General features: G+C 58.6%; 1 protein-coding gene across 1 annotated transcript in view; it reads left to right on the forward strand.

The window, feature by feature from the left end:
• The window catches only part of RBFOX3 (RNA binding fox-1 homolog 3), a 77,194-nt gene that overhangs the window by 31,858 nt on the left and 26,933 nt on the right, over positions 1-18,403 (forward strand). Inside the window, exon 2 of the mRNA XM_029960122.1 lies at positions 15,964-16,008. The gene's annotated coding sequence lies outside the window, so the exon portion shown is untranslated. The remainder of the gene's footprint in view (positions 1-15,963; positions 16,009-18,403) is intronic.

The following is an 18,403-nucleotide window of genomic DNA, read 5'->3' on the forward strand; positions in this document are numbered from 1 at the left end:
GAGTGCACATCCTGGTGGGACCAGCCCTGCTCCCTCCTGCCAGGACACGCAGCATCATGAGCTCAAGGCGTCGCCTGAGCATGGGGAGCTCGTGGTGGCTGGCGTGGAGGGGTTTACCTGCTCCACAGGTGTGTGCCTGTGGTCCCTGCGCACAGCAGGGAATCATTCCCATCCAGGGAATCATCTTTTCAAATGGCAAACCTGTTTTTCTGAACACATGACCAAGGCAGGAGCCTTTCCCTGTGTGTCCTGCCTGGGCTCTGGCAGCACCAGGGATGTGGAGCTCCTGCCTGATGGGTGCTGGTGTCTGGAGAGCCCTGGGTGGGCAGAGAGCCCCTGGAGGGGGAGGGAGGCTGAGGGGGATCCCTGCGAGGAGAGGGAATGTGTGCTTCCAAACTCCAGGGCAGAGATGCTGCTGCAGTAAAGGAGCTAATGGTGCTGTTTGATGTTTGCATTGAGCCTGGGCAGCACTGAGTGCTGGGTGCAGAGCTCGGGGGAGGAGGGTCCCCAGAGGAGGGGAGTCCTGTGTGCAGAGGTGCCGTAGGGAAGGGATCTGGGGTCCAGACGAGGGACTGTCCCCATGGCAGGGGCAGTGCTAAGAGCTGAACTGGCTGCTTCAGCCTTGCCCAGCCTGTCCTGCTCTCCTGCCTGGGGGGTGGCTGCCGGAGGTGTCCTGGAGAGGCCATGCGCTCTGGGGTCCTGCTCCTGTACTGTCCCCAGGGCCAAGGGTCTGTACCCGCTCGTCCCACTCCCACCCCTTGCTGTGGAACTGAAGCCTCATTTATTCTGAAGGGAAAAGAATTCACATCTCACCGACCAACGAGAACCCAAATACAAATAAATTTCTCTCAAAGTGCAGTCGTTGGAGAAAACTAAAGGCCGTTAGTCAGGCTGACATCAGAGGAGCCGCATTCCCTCTGACAACCCGCACAGCCTTATGTTTTATTCACCAGGCCTGAAAAATACCTTCCCGAAGAGGGGGCCCATAAATAAACCAGCGTGATGAATATTACACGGGATAAAAACTGATAAAGCCGGGCCCCAACCAGGAGCTGCACAACGAGGTTAGAAAAGCGCAGGAGTTCATTGCATCAGATCCGGCGGGATGGGGTGGGAAGGGGAAGCACCTATGGGGATGCTTCTGGGTCTTGGGAGAGAGGGGAGGTGGGATGGGCCAAGCTGGCCCTGCTCCCAGACACACATCCCACGGGAGAGGCAGCGCAGGCAGGTTGGAGCATCTCGGTGCTGGGGCTGTCTTGGCAGACCCTGCCTGGGGCAGAGGGAAGGGGTCAGGGGCTGCCGGAAGCCCCGAGCCCTGCCTGGGACACCTTCAAATCAGGAGCCTGGCTGCCATGGTCTGTGCTTGGAGTACAATTCCCAGCTGTGAGATGGCCATGGTTATTTGGCATGTCCCCTGCAGGGTTCCTAGAGTCTCTGGCCCTGAAAGGCTCAGGTTCCTCAGATGCTGAGGCTTGGGGCTGAGCTGGGTGTTACTGTGGGCAAGTCCCTCATGTGCCCTGTGTTTCCTCACCATCATTTCTCTGACTGTGGGTTGCCAGGAGTTCACCACTGGTACCAGCGGCAGAGTGGCCAAGCTGTCCTGGTGACCGTGGCCTGGGGGCCTGGAAGGCAGGGGTGGGCTGAGCCCTGCAGCCCTGGCCATGCTGGGAGCACTGGGGGAGTGCAGGGGTGAAGAGAGGAACTTGGGGTGCTACTGGTGTTGCAGGGGCATCTCCTGCTGTTGTGTTTGTCAGCACAAAACACCTCTTAAATATATTGGTTTTGAGAACAAGAGGCAAATTATGAAGCTGTGATAGGAAAGTGTCTTTGGAGGTGTTTCCATGTTTGGAATGGTGTTTAAGGGTCTCTTCCCTTCCCCAGCCTTGTGTGGGTGCTCAGGCCTGTGGCAGTGTTGGATCAGGAGGTGCCCGGTGGTGCCTGTCGGGCTACCCTGGAGCACGTCTGGGGATCAGAGCAGCAATGCTTCAGGGGGAAACCCCCCCTCCCCATCACACTGCAGGGAGGCTGCAGCTTAGCAGGGATCCCCCCATGTCTTGGGTCCCCCCATGTCTCCAAAGAGCTACCCCAGACAGCGTGAGGAGCATTGAGTTCAAACCCCTGTGGTCAGAGGCTGCAGGACAAGGTTTGCACAGGTTTATGCCCCGTAATCCCCTGTTTGGCAGATCCTGTGTAAACTGTGTGCAAACCTCCTTTGAAAAGTTCCTCCACTCTTCCTTGAAAACCCTAGGCTGGACCCCGGGGGGGAGCAGAGCAGCCCCCTGCCCCAGTTGTCCCTGCTGCGTGGGAGGCAGGAACATTGAAATACGAGCACTTAGCTTTTTATTACCCCATTTAATTGCTGCCTGACAGCCTAATCCAGCATTAAAAACACCAGAGCTCAGGGGAATTCACCATTGTTATTCAACGTGTATCTCTAGGCTCTCCGTGCTCAGAGGTCCCATCTGCTGCCTCCTTCTACCCACTCGCTCCTGGGACGTGCTGGCCAGTGCTTGGTCCTGCTGCTAGTGACCTCTTCCCAGTGGAAGCGGTGGGTGCCAGGAAGGGGGAACAGAGTGGGGCTGCTGTGCCATTCCCAGCTCCTGGCATGGGCCCAGGGGCAGTGAGGAGAGGGCTGGGGCTGTTGGAGTGAACCTGGGCAGGTGTTGGGGAACAGTGTTGATCATGGGCAGCGTAGCCAGGATGGAAATACCCACCTCTCTGCCCAACTCCTGGTGGAGAGCTGCTCTGCAGATGTAAAAACCAGTTTGGGAAATTGCTTTTCTTGTTGGATACAGGTTTTGCAGGGTTTTTTTCTTCTGAGCTGCAGCTCAGTGTGCCAGGCTCGTGCCCAGGTGGGCACTGGGTGTGGAGGGGGCACGTGCTTCACGCTCAGGTATCCCGGCTGCATCCTCCTTGGTGGGGCTGGGTCACCAAAGGGCTGCAGGACCTGACCATGTGCTCTGAGCCTCGTGGTCACTGGGAACAGGAGCGGAGCATCCCTCCCTCTGTGGGACCCTGCGTCCCAACCGTTCCCTGACAGCGCTGGGGGGGCCAGGCAGGATCAGTGTGCTCAGGCCCGGGTCCTTGATGCTGTGCTGTGCCAGCAGAGCCCCCTGCCCTGCACTGCCTGGGGACCCCTGGCTGCCCCCTTCCTGCTGCCAGTGCTGTATCAAGAAAACAGAATTGATTTTCCTCCCTGCCAGCGCTTACCCTGGACTTCCCCGCGGCGGCGGCGGCGGGGCCGATCACCGCGGCTCTGGAGAGGCCAGTGAGTTATAGTAATGGACACTCTGCGAGCTGTCTGTGCCGCCCATAAATCCATCCCCTCCTGGAAGTGCAGATGGTCCATAATCGTCCATCATCCCGAGCGAGCGTGGCCGGGGTGGGTTCCTCCTCAGAGGCTGCTGTTTCTGCAAGCTCGACGGAACTGCGGCGCGAGCTCTGCCGAAATGGAGTGTGAGGGGCCCCGCTGCCACTGGGGCTTGGGGAACAAACAATGAATGTCCCGGAGGCTGGGGCTGGAACAGGCACAGAGGAGATGGTGGCAGAGCAGGGGGATGAGCCCTGCTTGCTCTGGTTCTGGCAAGGGCAGGATGACCCCCAGTGAGGTGGGGACACGGGGGGGCTTTCCAAGGGCTGCTGCCCTTCTCTGCTCCCTGCAGTGGTGCTGGGGCAGGAGCATCAGTACAGATTCCAGCTGTGGTGCCTTCTGACTCTGCCTAGGGACAATGGTAGCCCTGGCTCCTGCCCTACTGTCCTCAGCCCCGTGGCTCAGGCTCTCTCTTGAGGCAGTGGCTTCTGCCTGGGGGTGGCAGGAATGGGCCCCTCCTGAGCCATGAAGTGGCAGAGCCTGGTTAGCCTGGTGGCATTTTGTTGCTCCAGCAGCCTGGCTGGTGCCCGCTCTGTTGGCAGGGTTGTTGGCAGCATTTGGGACCTGCTGCAACTGCCCACCTCAGAGCAGGCCCCCAACTAACTTCCTGGGGTCTTGTCTCCCCTGCGAACCCAGTCTGCCTTGCTAGCCCCAAGGTCTCTGTCCCCAGTCCTGGGCTCCTTGGTGCCCCAGCCCCTGCCTGTCCCTGTGATGCTGTCCCTGTGATCCCTTCCAGTGTGCCACTCAAGCTCTGCCCCTTCCCCTCAGGGGATTTGCATCGATGGATCAGTGCTGGTGGCCACATTGCAGGGAGCTGGTGACACCCAACCCTGGTGCTAAACATCTAGATTTGATCCTGGCTCAGTTATGGTGATTTTATTTGGTATTTAACATCTGGAATGTGCGTGTCTGCACTGGGGCATGTGGGTGGCTATGGCTTGCTTGCAGCTCACTGGGGTTACCTGTGCCCAGGACCTCACCCCTTGTGTGGTGGCTGTCACCAAGCCCTCTCCTATGGGGAGGTTTGTCCAGGCACCAGCAGCCCTGAGAGTGGGCAGGAGAGCAGACCCGGGGCCAAGGACCCCAGCAGTCTGGCTCTTTGTTCCCCTCCTTGTCTCCCTCCGTTTCCAAGGGTTTTAGGAGGAGACACTGAGCTTTTTCCCCAGAAGCCCATCCTAGATGGATGCAGAGCTGAGAGCTGCCGTTTTGGTGCTGCTGGCAGCTGAGCACGAGCAGCAGCCCCCCTTGCCGAGTGCCCATATTGACCAGAATCCCCCAGCACGGCCTTTAAACACCTCCATTAACATTTCTGCATCTTGCTTATTGCGCCGGGGCCCCGAGGCCCGTGCATGGCAGGCGGCTGCCAGGAGCTCTGGGCACACTGTAATTGGGTTGGAGCTCTCGGCTGGAGGGGTCTCTTTCCTTGAGTCGTGACCTGGAATTTGATCACGCGGCTTTTATTAGATTGTGAGACTGGTGAAGTGTAACTGTGTGGGATCAAAGAGAAGCTGATGCGACCGCGAGCTGGGACCTGCAGGGCTGAGGGAGAGGAGAATACCCCAGCAGGCTGCTGAGGGGCTCCAGCTCCTAATGGCAGAGCCACTCTCATGCAGCTAGTACAGCCCTCGTGCCTTGGCAGCTGCTAGAGGACAGCAGGCTCCTCTCCTGAGCTGCCACCAGCCTCCAGGGCCATCCTGCCCTGTGCCACCAGCCAGGACCTCAATACCAGGACTTGGACCCGCTGGAACTTGGTCAGCCAGGAGGGAAGGTCCCACTGGCTGCGCCATGCCCAAGGACACAACCTGTCCCAACACATCCCCGGTGACTGCAGGTGGTCCTGGACAGCCCGTCACAACATGTCCTGGGGCCTGTCCAGAGGGTCTCAGCGGGGCTGGTGCTGGCAACAGCACTGGGTGCCACAGCAGCCCCACTCACGCTGGTGCTGGGGTTGCCGAGGGCATTGCTGGGACTGGGCAAGGCGGGCAGGGAGAGCAATTGCAGCGGTGATTAATGGTGTGCTGGCGGAGCTGACAGCTCGCAGTGCCCGTGGTAGCAGGGAGCAGCTGGATCCTCTGCTCCCAACAAGTTGCTCCAGGCCCCTTAGGCTGCAGGGCTGTGCCTCGCCAAGGGCTCTCGGTGCCAGCCAGGCTGTGGGAGCTGTGCTGACAGCCCGTGCCCTGGTGGTTCTCCCCACTCTGGCTTCTCCTGCAGCAGGGAGGGCTTGCTGCCGGTTCAGAGATTCTGGCAGCATCGCTGGGTTTATTAACCTAATAAAGCAACATTAAGTATCAGCACAGCAGAGCCCCCCGAGGTCTCTTTATGTGCAGAGATGAGCCGGGGGATCCTGGAGCCTCCGTGCCGAAGGTTGCTCTGTCACACCAATAGATGGAGAGGAGCAGGTAGTGCTGTGCCAGCCTGTGGGGCGGCCGCTGCAGCGCTGGGCAGGCCTGGTGCACCACTGCCTCCCCTGAGTGCCCACCGTGCCGTGTTTGGGCACCCTGCAAAGCCCCTCAGTGCTCCTCTGCACTCTCTTGGGGACTGCTGGCCCTCAAGGGGCTGTACAATCGGGATACTGGTGGCATCTCCCTCCACCATCCCTGGTGCCTGTGGCTGTCCAGTGCTGGAGCCAGGCTGGGAGGGCATCGTCTCACCCTGCGCCTGGCACTCTGCTCTGTTCCTGGCTCTGGGGAGCTTCATAAAACCCAGCAGGGTCTCCCTTGCCACAAGTTGGTGGAGAAACACCTGATCGTGAGCACCTGGTGCTCCCAGAGGGTTTGTGAGGGGCCTGGAGCGCCCCGGGGGCAGCCCAGGGTGGCGGTGGCGTGGCCCGCGGCCCGCCCGGTGCTGCAGTGCGTCCGTGTGCGTGCCGGTGGCAGGCGGTGCTCCGGCAGCATGCAAAGCAGGCCCTGTGTAATAGATAATAATTAATAGACTGCTCCAGCGGCGAGCTAGGTAAGTAGATAAATAATTTTAATTATCCTTGGGGAGGCTGTAAAATTCGCACACAGCCCTTTATTAAACTCTCTGTTTACAACAGTCATTTATATTGTGTGTCATTTTGCATAAAACCCCCTCGGGGCTGAATAACACTGTGTAGCACCGGCCCCGGCACTGCCAGCATGGCTGCTCCTCAGGAGCTGTGGGTGGGAGCGCGGTGGGCAGGGACCTGGGGGACATGGGCACCCCAGCCAAGGGCACTTCTGGATGCCCAGGACCCCTTCGTGTGCTCACCTGAAGCTGAGGAGCCAGGTGCTGTGGCTCCAGCCCTGCTGAGCTCTGCTCCCCTTGGGGTCCCTGAGGGGTCCCCCAGACCCCAGCTCCTTCCCAGCAGGGTTGAGGGTTTTGTGCTGATGGCAGGGTATTTTTTCCCCTTTTTTTGCGCATGTCTCTCAAAAGAGCCATAAATTCCGAGCTGTGAAATCCCGCTGCGTCAGCAGTCTGCAAAATGAAGTGATATTAAACGTGACAAAAGTCTCTCTAATTCACCCTGGCCAGTTCCTGCTTCCCTCCCCAAAGCCGTAATTGAGAAGTGGAAGAATGGAGATTGCCGTTGTCCCTGCCTGGAATCCACTGAGCCATCCAGGCTCGGGAATCTCATTAATTAAGGATTATTTACAAATAACTCTGCTCTGCTGTGCCATACACACTGCCCTGTCCGGGCACATGTGCTCCTGCCCCTCACACGCGTGTACACACGTGCTTTGTGAGCCCCTCAGCTCTGGGGCAGCCACACATCGCTCTGGCTCCTGTGGAATGGGTCAGGAATGGTTTTTGCTGGGGCAAGGGGATGCAGGAGCAAGATCACTGTGCCCCTCACTGTGGCAGCAGAGCCACTGCTTGCTTGCTGCAGTGCCCTCTGTTGCGAAGCACCATATTCCATGCACTGATCCTGTTTCCAGTGTCAGATTCCAGCAGAGTCCCTGCCAGCATCAGGATGAGTCTTTGGGGCTTTGAAATCACTTTTACAGGAACAGTGTGTGTTTCTCTGCTCCCGGATAGGTTCTGTGAGGGCGTTTTCAGTGCTGGAGGGGCCACGTGATGCTGTTCCACCACAGAACCAGCCAGGTTGTGCCCAGTGCCCTCTGCTTGCCTGGCCAAGGGGATGTGTGCCCAAGGTGCCCCACAGTCCCTACCTGTGCCAAGCAGGCTGTGAGGAGGGGGTTCCTGTTCTCTGGAGCTGCAGCTTCCCTAGGGAGCACTGTGTCTGTGGTGTCTGTGCTCGCCGTGCTCCAGGGATGGGGAGGGAAGGAGCTCTGCAGAAGGTCAGAAAATAACCTCAGGGTTTAATATCCCTGTGATGGGGCTAACATTTGTATCGTTAATTTTAAAATACTTTATTTCTTCTCTGTTAAGTCAGACTCATTTCCAACAGGCTGAATAACTCTCCCTCCCTAACTGCAGACTCATGTTTGATCATTTTCTTCTCTCTTGGGTTTTTGTTCCCATCCTGGGAAGGTCAGTAAGGACAGCAGGACAGAGTGCTGTGCTGATGTTACTTGTCCTGGTGATCCCAGGGTATCCCTGCAGACTGGCAGCTCTCACCTTCTCTCCTCTTGAGGACACAGAGACGTGTCCCTGTGCCTCTTTGGAGGCCAACCCCCTGCTGACCATGGGCAGGGTAGAGGGGGTGGTTTGGGGCTGTGTGCTGGGGTGGTTTGGGACTGTGATCTGGGGTGGTTTGGGGTCTCGGTGCTGGGGTGGTTTGGGACTGTGTGCTGGGGTGGTTTGAGGTCCCAGTGCTGGGGTGGTTTGGGGACCCGGAGCAGGGAAGAGCTCCCCTGCCACGCCAAGCCAGGGTTATCAGTTAATTTTAGCGATCGATGCTATTGATGCTGTGTTAGCTGAGGAAGCCACTGGAGGGCTGTTCTTCCAACTCATTACATTTAGAGCTGAACTATCTCCTTTTTATATAAATCCTGACAAATAAAGATAAAATAGGCCGTTTTCCATAGAGCTGCAGCCCAGAGTCAGGGGTGGCACTGTTTGGGGCACCCGTGTCTCAGGATGAGCAGGGCCTGGAGCACACGTGCCACAGGCTGTCACCTCTGGGTCCTGCATGTCCCCTCTGCTGCATCTCTCAGTGGGATGGGAAACCTCCTGAGGGTCCCTCTGTGTTTCACAGCCAGAGGGTGTGGGACACCCTTTGGGGACAGACCCTGAGTATGACCATCCTGATGGCATCAGCAGGGAGCCCTGGGTGGGCCAACAGGAGCAGGAGCACCCCGAGGTGTCTGGGGAGCAGGACATGTGCAGGTTTCCCTTGGGCTGGCATCCCCGCTCCTCCTGGAGTGCACAGTGTGTCCACTGGAGCTGGGCACGCAGAGCTGCTCCCGGCCCAGGCACAGAGCTGAGGGCACCCGCGGATCCAGCTGCAGGCAAACTCAGTGGAGAGGGGGATCTTTCCATTTACTCTTGTAGTTTTTCATTTCAAGATGAAATTAAGCTACAGAAAGAAAACCCAGACCTTTTTTTTACAGCACCACATAAGCACATCCCTTGAGGGGGAGACACACAGAGGTTTTCCTGCACTTTGCTCGTCCTCGTGTCTCCGCGCGGCGCTTTCAGAATGCTCGCCCCTGGCCAGTTCCCCACGCGCTGGGTTCCGTGCTTTGGGGTTTGTTTCTTTTTGTGCTATTGTTTCCAATCAATTTCGTAGTAGGTTTGTGGTTAGGATAAAAGCCTCTCCTGCCCTCTGCTTGCTTGGACGTGTTTTGTGTCCCTGTGTCTCTGCTGATGCAGCCTGGGAGCAGCAAGGGTGAGTGGGGACCCCATGCCTGGCAGCCCCTCACCCATGGGTCACCTACCTCTGCTCGGGGCTCACCCTGCACACACATGTCCAGAGCCAAAGACACCTCAATGTCCGTGGATCTTCTCCCACAGTCTGGTCTCACTCGCCTGCTTGGCGTTCCTGCAGGTTTCTCCAACCGCTCTAGTCCCCCTGTCCCCACTGACTTCATCTCAGCCATTTCTCTGGCTCCACATCCCAGTGCCATCCCAGGGCAGATCTGTCTCCTTGTGCCACGTCCCACCAGGTTCTTGCTGAGAGGTTGGGCCGCAGGTTAATTTACGGTGTGTGGGGAGCGCAGAGGGGAAGAGCGTCTGCCCGCTAAATAAGTCATGAAGCCAGATCCCAACAGCACAATTAGAACCCTCCGTTAATGATTATTTATGGGGCTGGGAATGCTTATTTAACCTGACTATATTAAATATTAAACCAAATTATAATATTTAAACCTGTATTTACACCAAAAGGGGCGGTGGGTGGCTGGGGCAGTGCTGGGCGGGCGAGGTGAGGGGCGGACGGCGCCGGAGGGACTGTGGGCAGCACACAGGGGTTATGGGGACCAGAGGAACAGTCGAAGCTCTGTCTCCCACCCAGCCCAGCCATGGCTTGCAAATAGGCAGGGACGTGGGCTGCTCTTCGCCAAGTACCAGTGGAGTACAATATCCATTGAACTGATTTCACTTCCAACTGGAAAATCTGTTGGCGAAGGGAACGGTGTTCCCAGCCTGTCAGGAGCTGAGCACATGCGCCTTTGCAGGGCACACTGCAGGACTGCTTTGCCAGGGCATCGTGCTGTGCCCACACTGCCTCGGGGGACTGTTTGCTCTCCAAACCAGAGTGGGAAGGAATCACCTGGTGCTTTTGGGGGTGCAGTGTTTGGCTGCCCCATGACCTGCAGGGAGGATGAGCTGTGCTGGCCCCAGGTTGTGTTCTGTCCCACACTCTGCCATCAAACCATGCCAGCAGTCCTGGTAGTAGGGACTGGAGAGCCCTGTAGCCCCTTGCCAGCATTGGTCTGTCCCCTCCAGCCCCTGGGATGAGCAGAGTGGCAGGCAGTGTGAGGCAGTGGGTCCCCCTGGACTGGGGAGGCCTGGCAGATGGCTGTGCCTACCAGAGAGCTCCCTGGGGCACCTGAGGGGTCCCAACACCAGCCCATGACACCACCTGCCATGCAGAGTGCCTGTTGGGGGTGTGGAACCATATGGAATACTCTGCTCTGGAATGGACAGAGTTGGCTGTGAAACCCTTTGGCTCCAGAGCAGCATCTGCTCCCTGTGCTGAGAACGGCAGGTCACGAAGGGACAAGGGCACAGTGCTTTGGGAGGAGACACATCCTAGGGGGCTTCCAGATGCCGAAGGCAGCTGGGAGGAGAACTATAGCTGAGCTGTGGCAGAGGTTTGGTGCCTTTGTGACCACTAATGCTATTTTCAGGTGTGCAGTCTAAGGATGGGGCTAATCAACCCCCCAGCATGAGCTGTTGGTTTGGGGTCAGAGGGCTGCACCCAGAGCAGTGCTTTGCTGCTTTTGTCTTCCTTGGAGATGGAGGTGACAGCTGGGCTCAGTGGCCGTGGGGTCACCGCTCGGGGCTCCTGCTGTCCCCACTTGAGGCTCCCACTGTCCCCACTTGGGGCTCCCAGCTGCCTGTGCCCTTAGGCTGCCACATGCTGGAATGCAGCTCCTTATGCAGAGCTGTGGCTCTGGTGCCACTGGCCCTCACAGCTGCAGATCAGTGCAGATGCCTCCGTGCTCCTGAGCTGCTGTGATTGTCGGTTCCGCAGCCCATTGCAGATAAAATGATGATTAAAGGGTCCTACCCTATAAGCAGACAACCATGTTGACCTTATTTAGGCTCCTAATCAATTTGCCCCCGGTGTGATTAATTGAGATGCTTGCCATTGATTTTCTGTGAAGCAGGAGTGGCTGAGGTGGGATTCACCGGGGTGCCTGCAGGGAGATCTCTGCGGTGGCAGTGCAGGGCTGAGCTGTGGAGTCCTCAGCCAGGCGGGATTATCCTCGGCCACGGCTCCCAGGGCAGACTCCTTCCTGCTGCCCGAGGGAGGTGCAAGGGCTGGTCACGTAGCTCCACATGGAATTTGGGCACCCTCCCAAATGGTGCTGTGGATACAGAACCTGGGAAGGATGATGTGCTCTTCTGAGTGAGGTGGCAGCTTGGGGAAGAGCCCCTGCAGCCAGTGCCACTGTCAGCCCCTCTGCAAGGGGCAGTGTGACCCCTCCCCGAGGTGCGGCCCCCTCCCTGAGCATCCCCAGTGGAGATGCTGTGGGATCACCCATCACCAGGACCCCTGTGTGAGCAACCAGAGTGGGAAGGGCCCTGCCCGGAGCCGCACAGTGGGAGTGAAGTACCTACAGCACAGATGATTGGAAAGGATTTTCTAGCTAAATTGCTGAGCAGATGGATTTACCCTGGACTGGTCCTTGTGGACTCTGGAACATTTTCTCTTCTGTCACAGTTCCTTTTTATGACCTGCCATTTGCTCCAGCAAGTGAGAAGTGAGCCCTTGGCGCCCAGCTCCTGCTCCGGCTGCCGTTCAGGAACGCGGCAGCATCGCTGCCGGGAGCCACAGCTCCTTTTCAGGAAAGTGCCAGGGCCTGGCAGCATGCCCCTGCTCACTCTGGCTTCCTGGGCACACGGGGGCTAGCAGGGGCCAGAGGGGTGGGAAGGGGCAGTGCCGGCTGAGGCAGAGGAGTTGGCAGCTGCCGGTGGCGGTGCAGGATGTTGTGCCAGCGATGCAGCCGTGAGTTTATAACGAGCCGCCAGTGGTTACAGTGACCACCTGCACGGGGGCACAGCCAGAGGGGGGATCCGGCTGGGGCTCTGTGGCACAGGGGAAGAGTGAAGCCCCATCCCAGCTTGGTACACCCCCTCTGTACTGGCAGCATATACAGAGGGAGGGTGGTGACCCTGGGGAGAGGGCCGGCTGTTCTCCTCACTCCACCATCAGTTCTTCCATGCAGCGATTCTGCCACCAGCACTTCCACACAGTGATTCCATCAGTTCCTTCAGCTTCCAGTGTCCCAGTTGATGACTGGTATTTCTCTTTCTTAGAAGGGGAAGATCAACACCATCTACCACCCAAAGCCCTTCCCCTTCCTCCAGCAGCATTCCTGCCATTTACATTAAAGGCTATAACGGGTTGGAGTAAATGGAGCAGGTTTGCAATTAGTTTTCCAAGTACTTATCTCATTAAAGTAAATGAATTATTGATTTAGTGACACTCATGCTTTTAGTGAGCGGCACGGTGCCATCCCTGCTCGGTTCCCCGGCTCCTCACGGCGGGGCCTCACACTCCTGCTCCTGTGTGCACACGTGTGCAGGCACGTGGGGGCGAGTGGCCACTCTGCCTCTGCCTTGGCCTGAGAGCCAGTGTGGGGTGTGAGAGTCGTGTCTGTGGGAGCAGGGACATGGCTTTGTGAGGGGCCCCGTGGCGGTGTGGGTGGGTATTGGGAGCAAAGCCCCCAGGGAGGGATGGGCTGGGGACCCACATACTGAAGGCTGTGCCCAGTTCACAGTCTGGACCCCAGCGCTCTGCAATGCTGCTGTGGGCACTGCAGCTGCACCAGGACACCTCCTGCCAACCTGTGCGTGCTGTGCAGAGGATGATAAGGGAGGCGGGGGGAAGGCAGCTCACCCATGCCACAGGCACTCAGCTTGCTCGTGTCCATCAGCATGGCACAGGGCTGGCGTGGGGCTGCCAGGCAGTATGAGGGGGCTGGGGCTGCCTGTGGCTTCTCCGGCCATCCCGGAACTCACCAGGCAGGGAACGGGGTGTGTGGGGTGTGCTTGGGGCTGGCACTGCCCAGCATAGCACGGCTGCAGGAGGGTGAAGCACTGATGGGCTGTTCTGGAGCCAAATGCTCATGGCTGAACCTGCCACCCCCGGCCAACTGCTGATTCAGCGCTTTTGTGCTTCTCTGTGCAGAGATTTAATCTCTCCTGTAAGATAAAATAGTCCATTAATGGAACCTGCCTGCTTGGAGCCGCCCCTCACCGTGGTCCACGGCTGGAGCTGGTGCTCAGCCCTGTGCTGGGACCCTGCCTGTCCCCACAGCCGGATTTGGGAGGGGGTTCCCAAAGTGGGAGCAGTGCCATGTTTCATCCCCGTCCCCAAGATAGGACTGCTCTTTCCAGACTGGAGCCACTGGTTCAAGGATTCTCCTGACCAGTCCTAGAGCTGTCCTGGTGATGGCCCCTCACCAGCCCTGCCGTGAGAGCTGGGCTCCTCTGGGCACTGCATGATCATCTCCTCCACTCTCAACCAGCAGCGTGGCACAGCCCAGGCTCAGCCGTGGGCAGAGCAGGATAGAGGGGAGGCACATCTTCGAAGATCTGTGGTGCAGGAGCCAGCCCCCATCCCAGCCCCTGCCCCTCCTGCCCCCACCTCCAACGCTGCTGGGAACGGGGCATTTTATCTTTCTTAGTTAAAAAAAAAAATAAAAATTCTCATTTAATTAAAAGTGTTGACATTGTGCCTGGCCATCCCACCCGCCGGAGAACGTGGTTATAAATTAAACATTAAACCTTTAATGGCCCATAAAGAAATATTCGCTGCTGTTCTGTATATGGGGATATAAATAGAGAGGGCTGCGGGGGGAGGGGCGAGACATTATTTTTCCTCAGCCAGATAATCTTTGCTAATGAATTTAATTAAAATCAAAATTAATTTAGGATTTTTGGTGGAGGAAAGGGGGGTCAAAATGTACTTTGAGAAACTACCAAGAAGTTTCCCAGCAGATCAAAACCAGGCCTGCCTCAGGGTGTGCCCCATGGGTGCAGCGTGGGATGGGGGGTGTTGGGGTGCAGCATCTGTGGGGTCCATGCAGCTGGGTGACATGGGTTGTGTCTCCTGTGAAGCCCCCCTGATTTGGATCTGGGTGGTTTTAGCTGGGTTGGGATCACCTGTTCTGGCAGCAGGTCCCTGTGAGGCTTCACAAGGCTCCAGCTGGAGCCAGTCAGCCCAGAGCTCTGCCAGGAAAGCAGGGACTGAGGCAAGATCTCCCCAGTAACGCCCAGAGCTGCTCCTGCCCACCTCCCATCAATGCTCTGCCAGGGGTTTCCCTCTCCCACTTCGGTGCCTGTGGACAGGGAGGCCCTGGCTGAGCATCCCGCTCCCTGCAGTGCCGGGACCACCAGAGATTTCTGCCTGGGCTGGTGCTGGGCTCGGCGATTCCCTGTCTGTGCCAGCGAGCACAGCACATCCCAACTGCGGCGCATCCCGGCTGCCGGGCCCGCGCTGCCCCGGGGAGCTTCTCAGAAGGCGCCTTCCTTGGGAAATGTGTTTGGGAAATGCGGCGTTACCCATCGCTGAGCCTCCCCCAGGAGCGCACGGTGTCAATTATTCATTGCGGAAGAGGCAGGCTGTGCTCCCAGCCCTCCCAGCCCCGCTGCTGGAGCTCTGTGCCTGCTGTGCCGTCTCGCGGTCCCAGCCGGGATCCTGGTGGGCGCTGCTTTGGCGAAGCCACGGAAGAGCTCAGGAGTGGTGGCTGCAAGGCAGGCGGCTCTGCTGAGCCCACGACTGCGGGGGTGTCCCCACACTGCTGGGAACCACGGAGTTCCCAAACAGCTTTTTTAGGACACCCGTTTTGCAGAGCTGGATCTGCCCTGGCCTCTGGGGCTGGGGAGGGGAGACTCCCAGCCTGGCAAACAAAACGTGCTGGGCAAGAGCATTTGGGAGGGATTTTATCATAAGAGTGCTAATGGAAGTCAGCACCAGCCTAATGAGCTGTGCTCCTCCATGAATCTGATTCATTGAGGCAGGAATTACCATAATTGATTATCCTGCTGCGTGGCTGAGAGCCGTGTTTGCTAACACAAGTGCCTGGGAACCAGCTCTGCGCTCCCTGAGCCGCCACCACGTGTGGCTGGGCCTCCGGACCCTCACCGGGATCGGCCGCGGGTTTGGGGCAGCATCTGGGCCTGGTGTCCCTGCACCCACACTCAGCACCCAGGGCTGCCTCATCTCAGGGTGCTGCTCCTGGCGTGGGGGTCCAGGTGTCACAGCTCCATCAGTTGGGAACGGAGTTGTTGGGCAGGTGAGACTCAGCACTTCCAGGTCACCGAATCAGTGGTTATGGACACGCGCAGTCCTCGCTCACTCCTTAACCACTCCTGGGATGTATCAGCCGTTCTCATTATTTCTGAGGGTCTGACATGATTGATGAACGTTTGCATTGGCCATGCTGCAAAAGCTAATTAGTTGAAGTGCAGCTTTCAGAAAGTTTTCTTTGAAATTTGGCTTAATTTTCCAAGTGCCTGGAGCCAGGACGGCAGCAGAGCTGTGTGCTGCAGGGATTGCTCTTCACAGGACCATGTCACTGTGCTGGGGTGGACAGAAGGTTTAGGATACACCAAACCAGCTGTGCAGCCATGGCTTCAACGATGGCTGTGTCCTGTCCCACGTCGTGGATGTGTGTGGGGCCAGCTGTGCCTTGTCTCACCCCGTGTATGTGTGCAGGTCTATGGCTGTGCTTGCAGGGTCCAGGGGGCCAAGGAAGGGGCCCGTGGTCTGTGGGAGCTGGGTTGGGTTTGAGGTGCACTGATGGAGCTGGAGGCAGGTGTTCTGAGCCTGTCCAGGGAGCTGGTGGGTGCTGGTGCTGCTCATCTGCCCTGGCTTGAGTCCCCAGCCTGGCCACTGGCTCCTGACCAGCACAGGCTTCCCAGCGCCTGGGAGGTAACACTCACTCATATCCCAACATTGTGCAGTCGATGAGCAGACAGCATTGACTGTAACAGGTTAGTGATGATGTTCATTGATTTTAATTCTTCCTCCTCTTTCCCGTCTTTTCTAGAGACCCCAGCGCGAGCACCGTGGGAGGAACTGAGCTGAATAAAAGGTACGGAGTGTTTGGATCCAAGTGGCTGTACTGGGCTCTGCCTTGGCTGCTCCAGGGGTCCCTCCTGCACGCTAAACCCTGCATGTGAGGGGCAGGTGATGGGTGCTCGGCACGAGGCTGGCCGGGACGGGGCAGCACCTCAGCCTGCAGAGCAGTGGTCAGGGGCAGGTGGGCTCAGAGCCATGCTGGGGGAGGGATGGGAGGAAGGCTGCCTGCTCCCCTCTGCCAGCGGCCCCAGTACCCCACCCCCTGAGCCCCCACGCAGGCATGACACGATGACATAAGTCCTGCGTGAGGAGAGCTGAGGCTGCCATGTCTGTGAGTGTCCGTGTGTGCTGACTTGCTGTCTGTCTGTCCATCCATGCTCTGTACAGCTCCTGGGAGCCATCCCTGGGGAAGCCTCTTGAGGGGACCCTGCCCTTACTGGGGGGGCAGCAGCCCCCAGCCCTATAGTGGCCCAGACCTGGCGGTTGCCCACCACAGGGGATGTTTGCCCCCAGGGTCCTGCAGCCTGTGCTGGGAGGTGTCACAGCAGCTCATGGTGTCCCCTGGGCTGAGGCAGGTTGCGTGTGAAAGGTGGGCCAGATGGGCTGCCCTCTGCCAGCCTGGTGTCTGCTGGGCAGATGAGAATGACTCCTTCCCATCATACCCTCGTGTTGCTGGACTTCACGGCAGTAGGAGGATCCTGTCGCAGAGGGGACACCACATCCCCCCAAGGTCCATCCCGCTGAGCGTAGCACAACCTGTGCTCCCCTCTCAAAGCTGGTGAAGCAGAGGAGCAAAAAAAGCTGAGGGGCTGGGGAGGAGGAGGCTGGTGCATCCATTGTTCTGGGTCCTGGCATGGACTGGGGATGCCAGTGGGACCAAGGAGTGGTGAGGGCCAAGGCAGTGGTTCTGGGCACTGGGAGCTGCCACCATGCAAACCAATGCAGAAAGAGGTGTTGGGGCAGGTAGCACTCCCGTCCCTGTCACCTACAGGACAAGGTTGGAAGTGACATGCTGGGAGGGGACTGTGGTCTGGAAGGGTCCTGAGGTGCTGTGGGAAATGTGGATAAAGAGCTGCTCAAAGGAGCAGGAAGGCTGGGGCAGGAGCAGGGCTCGCAGGCAGCATAAACCAGGAGCCAGCATGAACGGGATGAAGGCTGGGCTGTGGGTGTGAGCCTGGGGGGCACGTGCTGGTTGGCAGCAGTGGTGTGGGCTGCAGGGCCGGGGCTGCCCCCACCTCTGGCTCTCGTGTCTGTGCTGATGCCTTGGCAGCACTCCCTGTGCTGAGGAGAGGGCTTTGCTCCCTCCCAGTGTCCGACTGCGTGCGGGATCGGGAATCGCGGGTCGGTCCGGCGGCTGCGGTGCTGGAGCTGTGGCCACACGGGTGTGTCCGGAGAGGAGACGTGTCTGCGGCGGAGGGGAGGGCAGCAGGGTGGGTTCCTGCGGCTGAGCTGCCCCACAACTGGTCTGGGTGGGAGAATTGAGATGTGGCACAGGGAGCTGGGTGCTGTTTGCACGGGCACCTCGGGCTGAGGGGTGTGTGCAGGGCTGGGGGGCTGCAGCGGCAGAGGGTGGAACAGCACTGGGGAGGTGCATCTGCCCCTGCCCTGGTTCCAGGATGATTCTGCCCCCCTGCCCACTGACAACCTGGATTTTGGCTGCTGGTGATTGAGGAGTTCCATTCTGCTGCATTTGCCCCCTCTGTCTGTCTCACACAACAGCAGGGGAGGTCTGGCAGGCTGGGGGGACCCCAAGACATGGCTGAAGCTGCATTTGCAGAGCACAGAGAGGAGACGGTTTGGGTCAGTGAAATATAAGAGGGAGCAAGGAGCCCCCCACCTCAGCTGCCTGCAGTGGTGCCTTTGCTGCTTTATCACCTCTCCCAGTGCTGAATTATTGAGAGTGTTGCTCTCGTTTATTGCCGTGCTGGAGGAGAGCTGCCTCTGCCCGGCACTGCTCTGAATATGATTATGGGCCTGGAGATGTCAGAGCCCGCTGGGCCCCGGAGACCGATCTGCTGCCCCCCTCGCTCCTGTGCTTCCCTTATCCTTATTTATTCTCTCGCTCCCGTGTCTGGTTCAGCGCTCATGGTTCCCTCGCTTCCTCCACTGTGCAGTGCCCCAGGAGGATGGAGATTTAGTGCCTGAGGAGCAGCACTGCCCAGCTGCTGAGCCTGCAGCATGTGCCGGGGGCGACTGGGGGCTCGTGCCCCACAAGATCCAGCTACCCCAGGACTCCCCTGACTTATCCCCATGGCTGACCCTGCAGCCAGCTCTCCTCTGTGTCCCCTTTGAGATCTCCACTGGTCGTGCTGCTCTACCCTGTGGGATGGGGTCCTGGACGTCTATGGGGGGCAAGGCTGGGCTTTGAGGGATGGTGGCTGCCCTGTTGTTGTTGGGGATTCCTGGGT

Source organism: Manacus vitellinus, unplaced genomic scaffold (assembly GCF_001715985.3).
Source record: "Manacus vitellinus isolate BGI_N305 unplaced genomic scaffold, ASM171598v3 scaffold_24_pilon, whole genome shotgun sequence".
Lineage (NCBI taxonomy): Eukaryota > Metazoa > Chordata > Aves > Passeriformes > Pipridae > Manacus > Manacus vitellinus.